This window comes from Spinacia oleracea, chromosome 1 (genome assembly GCF_020520425.1).
Source record: "Spinacia oleracea cultivar Varoflay chromosome 1, BTI_SOV_V1, whole genome shotgun sequence".
NCBI lineage: Eukaryota > Viridiplantae > Streptophyta > Magnoliopsida > Caryophyllales > Amaranthaceae > Spinacia > Spinacia oleracea.
The window spans coordinates 133,553,733-133,565,846 of NC_079487.1; positions in this window are offsets into that span (position 1 = coordinate 133,553,733).

Below are 12,114 nucleotides of genomic sequence, written 5' to 3' on the forward strand. Positions count from 1 at the left end.
AGTCGTAACATTAACTACGGGAAATCCCGTCAGTAAAGGCCAATAATCGTTGATTAATGACGAGATTTTGTGTCGCGAACCCGTCATAAAAGGGGCCGTCGTTAATGGAAAATCTCATCGTTAACTCGTCGTAAAAGACATTTGCGGCGGTTGTTCCCGTCTTTTTTGGTTGTTAGCCCCGTCGCAAAAGGCTTTTACGACGGGATTTTTGATCCGTCGTTATTAGATTGTCATTAAAGATACAAATTCTTGTAGTGCAACTACGTATTTTGTCACATATACTCATTTTATTCCAAATTAGCTAGTATATATGCACATTATCAATACCTAGTATTTAAAAAAGAAAACCAACTCCATTTTAAGGACACGTAAGCAATACCATTTTGAAGACACGTGGAGGACACATAATCATCACCACTTAGAAGACACGTGGCCAAGAATACATATTAAATTCTTCATTTAGTGCATAATAAATTAATAAGTCACCTCGACATTTCATCATTCCCTTTCCAATTTTAGTTTAACCGTTTAGAACAATTTAATTAGAGACATTGATTAATACATTGGCGGTTATGGTGAATCAAGAATGAGAAACGTTTCAGATGGTTATAATTCTCGCGTTAATGAATTTGATTATTTATTAAACCTACATGTTTACATATTTTTATAGACTGACATTCCTATAGGTGGGTGGAAGTTAAAATTATGTTATGAACTTCTAATTCATGCCCACCACATTGTTTTCTGGAAAAATATTTCTTCTAATGAGGTTGATATTAGTTAACGTTATTATTATACTCATTATTTTAGCCCATTTAAATCAACGGTCCATCTTCTTTGCATCCCGTTGCCTAACTTGCCTCAATCGTCATCATATTTCAAGTTCTTTTACAAACGACTTAAAAAACGACAAATATGGATGCATTTTTGTTTTGAAATCTGTATGACATCTATTACTACCACACCCCTAACTCTATAAGCATAATTTCGAGTTTTAAAAAATGGTTTAGTCTTTGATATTTCCCAGAATTTTGACATGTTACGTTTGGTTAGCTTGATCAACAACTCTTAATTCTTAGGTCATTTAACTTTTTGGTAGTTTTCTTGATTGTGATGCAAAGGATAGGGTGCGAAACTTCATGTATACTTGGTAACTGAAACATAGTTTGTAATCCAACCAACAACAATGGTGAATTTCTTAGCATATTGAAGATTTGTGATTTCTTTAGTTAATCCAAATAATACATATGCTTAACTTAGTTATTCCGTACTAGCATATTTCTCTTATTCTCATTTTCTAAAACCCCCTTGGATAAAAAAATATACTCCTAAACTAAGAATGTATTTGTGTTCTTGTGGGAGCTCATAATATATTCCATAAAAGTAATTCTTCCACCCAATATATCTTGGAAATTTTAGTTTGCCTACGTACTATCAAAATTATTAGTGAAAGTTTTTAGTGAGGTATTATACATTTATACCTTTATCATTTTGATATGTTAATTTAACATTTTTTTTAATTGAGTTTCCTAAAATATAGCCCGTGCGCAAAACAGATTAAAAGCTAGTTGTTTTAATAATGATCCCTTGTACACAACATGATTTTTGTAATTGCAACATCTAGAGTTAAACTAAGAAAAGGAAAACCACATGAAGGTGTAGAATTTACCCCCATATGCATGAATGCATCCATTAAAGCCAAACATAAAAAAACAAAATCTTAAATTTATCTCGTCAGATAAAATAACTAATACATGGATCAACATCATGACTTGTTATAAATTATCTCAACCTTTTACAAATAATATATACAAAATATAACTCCTCGCTTATCTTACTTGTCTGTAACCAGTAATATCTTAATTAGTCTACTTGTTAATAATAGAAATTATTTTGACAAATTAATATTGATTTTGGCATCATCTTGTGAGTAAAGTAAATACGGAAATGGTGTCATAGTGGTGTGCTAAATGAATTTATTTTTGTGTCAAAATTAGCGTTAATAATGAGGATTTGCATGTGAATAAATGTACAATAAGTCAATAAGTCTCGTTTTCAAATCTTCCTCCCCTATTTATAATTTATACGGAGTACTATCCTAATGAGTTGCGGCTCATTCACACAAAAAACACCCCCTTGTATTTGTACAAGTTTATTAATTCAAGTACTTTTTCCTTTCCGCCGTTTAAATATATACCCTTTAGCTTGTTATACTATTTATATATTCCATTTTGATCAGTACGGTAATGATTTATACATAAAGAAAAACCTAATCAACTCTCGCCATGTATTAGATTCATTTTGATATATTTCCAATTATCAATTTTTATATAGTGTATAATTATTGTGGAGTTCTTATTATGATTTAGAAAAATGCGAAGTATCAATAATTCAATTACTTTTTTTTTTGAGGGGATAATTCAATTACTTACTTGTTGACAAACATAAAAGTCAAAATAAGAGATAATAATACTCTGTACATTTTCATCTTCCAAAATTTACCAATGTGCATGAAAAGTGACTGAAAGAGTAAATATCAAAGTTATGACAGGCTTTATTGCCGGGAGTTTCAGCAAATTTTGCAGTTTAGGGAAACCTAGGGATGCTTATTATGGGTACAAACTTGTTTAACCTAAAAAAATATATATAAATTCAGGTTTGGGGACAATTTAGTCAGAACAAAGATATTTTTTTTACTGGTTGTTATGTAATTTATTAAATATTAATTCAATGGGAATAACTTAAGATCAATCTTAAAATGACATTAAATAAATGTATAAAAATAGCAAAAAGGAGTAGAAATATTGGACTTTTAAGAGACATGAACTGAGACATACAGTATGTGTATTTGATGACATCCGATTTGCTAATCAATGACCTTATATATTTTGTCTTGTCATCAAGACTTTTCCACAATTCATATTGAGGATTTGATAAACGACTAACTCCATGGTATTGCCCAGACGTTAATTTAAGTGAAATTTAGTTTGAATGCGCACCATAAGAATTTGAATTTTTAACGACGACTTAATTATGTTGGGACAAAATTTTATCAAAAAGTCTTTTGTAACGGTGTTAACAACCAAATAAAGACGGGAACAACCGTTATAAATGTCATTTACGATGGGATTTTCCATTAACGACGGCCCCCTTTTATAACGGGTTTACGACAGAAAATTCCGTCATTAATCAATGATTATTGACCTTTAACGACGGGATATCACGTCGTTAATGGTACTATTTTTTGAGTATTATCATATTGTATAAACACATGTAATAGGATAGTACACGAGTTAGAGATACATGTTATGTATTAGAAATTCTGTATGAAAATTTCATAGTGGCACAACGCATGTTTAACAGGTTAGGCATGGGTCAGCCCGACCCGGTCCATCCAAGCTCGAGGTTTATTTCTATTCACGGAGACTCAAATGTTTGTAGTAGGTGCGGTCGGGATCGATAGTAATTCGATCAAGTTCGGGTTGTGTCGAATTTAAGGCTTAAGTTCATCAAAAGTTAGTTTGTCCCAAAAAATTAAAGTAAATCAATTTCGGTCAATTTAAATTTACAAGACAACTTATTTAGGCCAAGTCGATTTTATTTGCACTTCAACCGTGCACATTTCAAAATTTATCAAGGTCCCATCAAATTCTTAATGTTATAATTAAGTAGATGAAATAAGTTCAGTTAAGTTTAGATAATTGAAAGTGAATATAGATCCCTCTGTATCTTAATGTTTTTTCCATTTCCTTTTAAGGTGTTCCAAAATGATATTCTCATTCATTTTCTTTCCTTTTCAATCTCCTCTTTGTAATTTTAACCTTATAATTCTATTGGTTTATCAATAAAAGACCTTGTAATCTCATTGGTTGGTTTAATTTTGGATAGATTAATGAGTTGACATTTTTATTCCTTAAATTCCATTGGCTCAAATTGTTACAACTATTTTGTTTTATTGTGAAAATGGAATTACTCCATCCGTTTCTTTTTGTTCTTTACGTTTGACCTTTTGCACGTTTATTAAATTCTAATTAATGTGCATTGATGCTCCTCTAATTTTTTTATTTAAGCAAGGAAAATTACGTTTATTTATAATGTTTTCACTTTTATAAAAAATCTGATATTGGGAATATGAGAAATTTTTAATGTCCCAATAGAAAAGTGTGATATATAAAATGCTCCAATGAATTTTATTAGTTAAAATAATCATTGGGCACAAATTTTGATAGAATACCGGGCTTTTGGGGTATTTTCGGGCCGGGCCAAGTTTATAACTAAAAAGTGTGTTTTTGTGTTTTCCTAACCCGCCAAAAAAATAAAATTTTCGGACGGGGCCTGGAAAATTCTGCTCAAACCCGCAAAAATTGGATGGGTCGGGCCGACGGAGACGGGCCGGGCTCGTCTTGATCCGTCTAATTTCAGGCGAAGAGAACACGTAGTTATGGAAATGATATGCCTCTTTTGAGTGAGCAAATCTTGGTTACAAAGTCTCGATAATGACACATAGAAAAGCTAAGAATTGAGGGGAAAGAGAGATAGAGACATTGTTGGAAGTGGCGTGCAGAAAACGCAGGTGAAATGTCTAAATATACGTGTGATTACGTTCCAAAATCCAGAAAAATGATGATTACAAATTTTGACATACTGGCGGCGCTCAGTTTTTGTTTCTCCTTCTTTGCCTTCTTTTTCATTCTTCTTCTCAAACCCACTACCATTTTCATGCCATTCTTTTGGGCAATTCTTTTGTTTTGCCTTGTCTTTTTTGTTGCTTTTATGTTTTGTTTTTTTAATGTTTGTTTAAGATTTTACTAAAATAAAACATGGTCATAGAAAAAAGGTTTGAAATTTAATGTTTTCACATGGACTTGTCTCAAATTATAGGGCTTCAACAATTAAATTTACTTCAAGGATTTTGGTGGGTTCTTCAGCCTATGTATGGCCATATGGGTAGTTGACTAACTATATTCAATAACATTAAATAAAATAAAATGGAAGAAAATAAATAAATAAAGGGTTTAATTATTTAAGGGTTTGTTTGTACTTGAAGAACTGAAGTATGGAGAAGGGCAAATTTTAAGGATTTTAATTTATTCATTTTTTGTACTTTTGAGCGAGAAATTGGGAAAGGATCATAGGGGGTGTCGTTGCTATTTGCTAACCTACAATTTGTGTGTGATGTGACTTCAAGAAATAAAGTCGTTTATTTTTCGTTTAAATGAAAAAAAAATACGTATGGAGGAGGAAATTTTGACTAATTATTATGTTGATCGTCACAGATATCAAGGAAGTATAGTTAAATTTGATATAATAATGATATAAATGAGATAATTAACAATAAAAAAAATGTAAAAACATAATTATATTTTAGTAACCACAAATGAACTTATAAACCATATGGATTAAGGATAGTGATGGAAACAGTGAGCATATAATAATTTCTCCTTCCCAGCCTAAAAACAACAGGACGTACACCCTTAAACCTAATACAGATTGGTATGTTAATAAACAGACAAATTAGTCTTTGTAAAATAAACTCCATTGACAAATGGGATAATCTTTACGGAACATATAAAGTACTCCCTCCGTCCCATAATACTCGAAACAGTTTGACTTTTTGCACTATTCACATACTTCACTTTGACCCTATTTTATTTCAAGTATATGAAAACAAATGTTAGTATATAATGTATTGTTGGTTTTATCTTAATATATATTTTCAAAATTAAATTTTTTATATAACTTTTTATAATATGTAGTTAAAGATATTGGTGGTCAAAGTTGTGCATTGGCAAGCGTGTTAAGTCAAAACGTTGCGAGTATTCCGGGACGGAGGGAGTATATTATGAGTTGTGAGTATTTCACGAGTTCATACACAACGGAGTAAAAGTTGTTATTCTCACATGTCTCTTAAAGGCTTTAGGGCACGTTTGGTATCCGGCCATAAATTGTGTCAATGAGAATGAATTTATATGTAAATTTATAAGGAAAATCAATATTCATTCCCATTGTAATGCTAGTTCACTCAAAAGAATCTATTTTTCTTCATAAATTTGCATTACCATCCATTACCCTTTGGGGAGTGGCCGGTATTAGGTGAGAATGCAAATTTATGAAGAAAAACATCAAGTTTGAGATGAAATTTCATTACCATGGACATCATGATGTTATTTTCTTGTCAAATAACACCTAGATTTATTCTCATTCCCACCATTTATTACCGGCTACCAAACGGGTCGTTAGAGTATGTTCTCTTTATTTGATGAGCACATGAACTTATAAGAACTGAGACTACAAGAATATGTATCTTTAATGATAACCTAATTACGACGGGTTAAAAATTTCGTCGTAAATTTTTGCGACGGGTTTTGTGACGGGGCTAACAACCAGACAAATACGAGAACAACCGTTGTCTTTTACGACCGGTTAACGACAGGATTTCCCATTAACGACGGCCCCCTTTTATGACGGGTTCGCAACATGAAATCTTGTCACTAATCAACGATCATTGCCCTTTCCCGTCGTTAATGATACAATTTCTCGTAGTGTGAAGTACATTAAACTTGATTGGTACTGATTGAGTAACCTTATAAAGCGTGATTAAAAGTTATGGCCATATATTACTGAAGTACATGATTTCAATTTATCTGGAACTAGGAGAACTTACTCATACACCTACTAATCTGTAGTGAGTACTCCTTTCGTATTTAAAAAGAAAAAGTGATAAACTTTTCTTTTTTTTGACATGTTTTTGTATTCATTTTCAGTTATATTAATACTAGATTTTAGCCCGTGCGATGCACGGTTTCTATTAAATGGTTAAGTTTAAATAAAACTCTTATGTATATACCAATTTTATATTTTTTTTTTTTTGGTAAAACCAATTTTATATATTTGGTATTAGATTAGAATAGTTTTTGATTTTGCATTGAATTTTATTTTAGATTTATTTTTTTAATTATTAGAGTGTTTGATGGAGTTGTATATATTAGTAATTAATTAATTAAAATATCTATGTGGCACCTATTTAATTATCTAAGCGACAATCGATTTTTTTTTATTCAAAAATAAAGTAGAACTTATTTTTCATTGGCCGAAACCATTAGTAATCCTACGCGGCGCTCTAATAATTCAGCAAATATGCTTATTGGATTAATGTTTGATTTTTAAATTGAATTTTATTTTATTTATTTTATTTTAGATTAGTGTTTAATTTTGGATGAATTTTATTTTAGATTTATTTTTTTAATTATTATAGTGTTTGATTTTAGATGGAATTGTATATATTAGTAATTAATTAATTAAAATATTCACCTAATTAATTATCTACGTGGCAATCGATTTTTTTAATTCAACAATAAATTAGAAATCTTATTTTTCATTGGCCGAAACCATTAGTAATCCTATGTGGCGCTCTAATAATTCAGCAAATATGCCTCCTTTATATATATAATATTAGATTTTTCTCTTGCTTGGGATCCTCGGTCCTCACACTTATTCGCATCATTTTTTTACTATAATAAATAATTTATCTACTATCTCGCTTTTATCTTATTTTAATAAAATCAACTCACTCTCGTCAAACTGTATATCGGTCAAAGTGTATATATTTTTAAAATATAAAGAGAGTACATCGTAAAATAAGAAGGAAATTAGGTAATTCTTCATAAAAGAAACAAGTGCATAAAAGATTTATAGGGACAAATAGGAGATCCCGTCAGAGGATATAGAATTCAATGACTTTCCCAGCTTTTGCTATCGAAGAATTGACGTGTTTGCAGCTTTGAGTTTTTCCCCTTTTTTCTTTTTTCTTTCTTCTTTTGCTCAGTATATTTTTTTGAAGTTTTCTTAATTTTTCTTTTTTCATTGTTGAGGATGTTCTTATTGTAAACTAGGTAATTCGATCATGGATTTTAACAAACTGTTACTGTTTGTGATATCTCCATACCCGGGCAAAAAATTAAGTATGTGTCAATGAAATACTCAAACATTACAATTTGGGAGGGCATTCTCGTGAAATAAAAACAAAACTCATGAATTCAATGAAATAACTAAAATTATTTATGTCAAAAAAAAAAACTAAAATTAATTTTAACTTATGAAAAATTATTTAATTACCGTCCTTGTAAAAAGTTGAGTAAGTTTGTTAGAATCTACTTCTCGTGAATTATTTTTGTTGTGGTGAATATATGTCATGACCAGTGGACTTACCATCGTTCATACTCTGTAACAGCAATCTAACAAAGAGGGCATTCTTGAGAGTGATGGATAGCTCAGTTGGTTAGAGCTTCCATCCCAGTTCTAGGTGATCCTGGGATCGATTCTCATTCCCGCCCTTGTGGCTCATTCGCACCAAAAAAAAAACAAAAAACAAAGAGGGCATTCACTTCGTCGAATTAAAACCTGAACGAATTCATTAGAACTGATTAGTTCTGATAGAATCTGTTTGAAACTTATGGATCTAATCAGACCTGGTTATTAGAGAATAAACTTATACGCTATGATTAAAAGGCTAATCCGAGTGCTGAGAATAAACTTAACATATGAGTGTTGAGTTGTGAAATATATTTGTATAATCCGAGTTTTAAGGAAAATGCTACATGTACACCTAGTGTACAAAATTTTCTTGAACACCACCATTAATTTGTTGACACATCATCAAATACACTAAAAAATGAGAAAGAAAGACAATAAAAATATTATTTTAACCAATAAAAAAACATGGTGTACAAGATACCTTGTAAACTAGGTGTACATGTAATATGATCCGAGTTTTAAAGTTGACCTCGAGAAACAATTGCAAATGCACCTTTTATAATGTACGGCGTATTTTGCTTAAACAATAACCGTTCGAAACAGTAAAACACATTTACTGCTGTTTCAATAAAATGCAGCTGTCATTGAACAGTACTCGTAGTTGTATTAACTCCTCACCAAAATGCAATCATTCTTTTTTTTTTGTTCAATTAATTATCGCAATTCTCCATATTACCGCGTGCACAACTACAGTAGAATTCCGAAATTAATTCCCTGATCAACTTCTCCTTATTTTGGTTTTGATGTTTCGGCTTTTGTCCTCTCAATTAGAGCTGTCAAAATTTGATCCGATTCGAAAAACTCATCTGAATCGACTTGTATTTTTAAGGATTCGGACCCGACTCGAGACCCGATATTTTGTTAAAATAAGAAACCCGTAACCTGACCGTATCCAACCCGTTAAAACCGATGACCGATTTCGACCTGCTAATGCATGACCCGGACCCGGCCGAATCTGACATCCGATCGAAATATAACCGATAACAAAATTGAGTGAGCTTACCCGATCGAATAATGACCCGAACCCGATTCAACACCCGACCCGATGTCCACCCGAAACCGATTATAACCCGGTGAAACCTGTTATTGACTCAATCGTGACAACCCGTTACCTGAATTTACGCGACATGTTGACAACCCGATTTTTCATTGACTAATTAAATAATAACTTAAATCAAGTTAATATTATTTTTTATAATTACCTAATCTAGAACAATTGAAAAGCGTTAAACCAAATTTAACCAAATTTATAATAGTTAATTATAAGGTTAAAACTTGACTAGACCTGATAGCTATCTCACCCGGTATTAACTCGTGCACGATAGTGAACCCGACCTGACTTTTAACCGACCCGGTAATTATCCGATCCGAACTTGACCCGACTCGTTAAGACTCGAACCCGTAATTGTACCCGACTAGAAAAAGACCCGACCCGAACCCGAACCGAACCCGATTTATACCGAAACGGAAAAATAACCCGACAAATTTTCAACCTGACCGAACCCGACCTGAACCCGACCTGCACCCGATGATAAAATGACCGGACACAACCCGACCAGATCATAACCCGAGACCCGAGATAACCAGACCCGGACCCGACTCGAGTAACCGTTTTGACAGCTCTACTCTCAATCTGTATATACATCTAAATATCTAATACAAGTACTACGAGTACCACGTATGTCCTTGCTTATTTTATCCTCAATTTATTTTAATTTAAATAAATATGGAACATATTGTACATCGTACTACAAAAATTTGTATTTTTTATGACAATCTAATAATGACGAGTCAAAAAATTCGTCACAAAATACTTTGGCGAAGAGGATAACAACCAAACAAAGAAGGGAACAACGTCGCAAATGTCTTTTATGACGGATTAAGGACGGAATTTTCCATTAACGACAAACCCTTTTATGACGGGTTCACGACATGAAATCTCGTCATTAATCAATGTTTATTGGTCTTTCGCGACGGGATTTCCTGTCGTTAATGGTACAATTTCTTGTAGTGTCGTAAGATAAATTAATGTAAGTATGCTTTACTGTGTTCACCTTATTTGTACTTATTTCAAGAAAAATAACTTTAAATAAGATATGTCAATGAAAAAAAAAAGTGTTGACCAAATATAATTTACAACTAAACTATGTTTTGATTAGTTCAAGAAAAAAGTGAATCGGGTAAATATAATGCACCATAATAAGATTCATCAAATCTCCCTCACCACCACTCAGATACGAGTATATACTTTCTTTTAAATTTGAACATAAAAAGTTACTCCTTCGTTTTTAATTACATGACACAATTGAGGTTTTTGACACTATTAATACAAGCTCTTTTGACTTTCTTTTGTGATTAATACTTAAGAAAAGACATATTCGTGTGAGGTCTTATTAATTCGTCTAATAAATATTATTTAAATATCAATTTTTTATAATTTTTTTCTTATCTGTAATTGAAGATATTAACGTTTCAAGTAATATTTTTTTCAAATAGCTTGAACTCTCCCCAAGAGGGGAATTCCTAAGAGACGTTAAAACGTTCTTAAAAAGAGAAAACATGTGTATTACAGACTATAGAGTACTAAACAGGTATGCAAAGCCTTACTCCTTCCGTCCCTTAAAGATTGCTCCATTCAAATTCTTTGGGTAAAACTTTAAAAACTTTGATCATGATTTCTAATTAGCCAAAATTTTTTCTACTTTTTTTAAAAAATTGCATTATTTTTTTAGGAAACTAAGATAAAAATGACATAAAAAATTATTCAAGTACCACATTAAACTACATAATGTATTATTGGAAGAAAGATGAATCAATATTAATTTTTTCCCTTTTTTATTTTACTTCTGTATTATTTATAACTTTTTAAGTTGATAACAAATTTAAATAATATTGATAAATAAACTTCTAATATTAGTCTATTGTTAATTAATAGTAATAATTCAAGGTGAGTATGGATGTTAATTGAAATAAGAACATGGTAAGTAGACTAATACTAGAAGCCCATTTATCAAAATTGTAGTCGATTCAAACTATTTGACTAACTCAGTTATGCTCAAGTTTTTTCAGGCTATCTATTTTTTAAAATAATTTTCTGGTCACTCATTGGATTGTTCATTCGGTTTGGTTAACTATATATGTTAGATAGATTTACATAAAAGTAATTATGGAATATCAACTTTTTATAACTTTTACCCGTGTAGAATTGAATTAGAGATATTTACATTTTAAGTTGTGTTTTGGAGACCATAAAAAGTCAAATGGACAATCTTTTAAGGACGGATAAAGTACCATTACTAATTAGTACTAAAGCGTTGTCACTTGTGTTATCAGGAGCTACTCCGATAGTGATATTTTTTTTGGTTAATTTCCCTTCTCCGTCTTTGCTTGAACTCTTGTTCCGAGCATCCAAATGAATGATCTATATATGCCAACAAGACACAAGGAGGGTTGGTACTTGGTAGTAACTAATAAGTGATAAATTCTTGCATATAATGACACTATTGATAGAACACACATACTTTTCACATTCTTTTGTTAACAATGCTACAAATATGAAAAGAAAAACTTCAAACATAAACAATTGCTAACAAAAACATATACCTAGTAGACTAGAAAAGTAACAAAACAATTAATGCAATGTTGGATCATTTCCTTATATACTTACATTTTAGATCATTCTATTTTTATTTATTTTTAATCAAATTCCCAAAATTAAAATCATAAACCAATTACAAAACCCCTCCCCACGCCCTCCCCCTAGGCCTATATATACATGCATGCATGCCTATCTACATATGT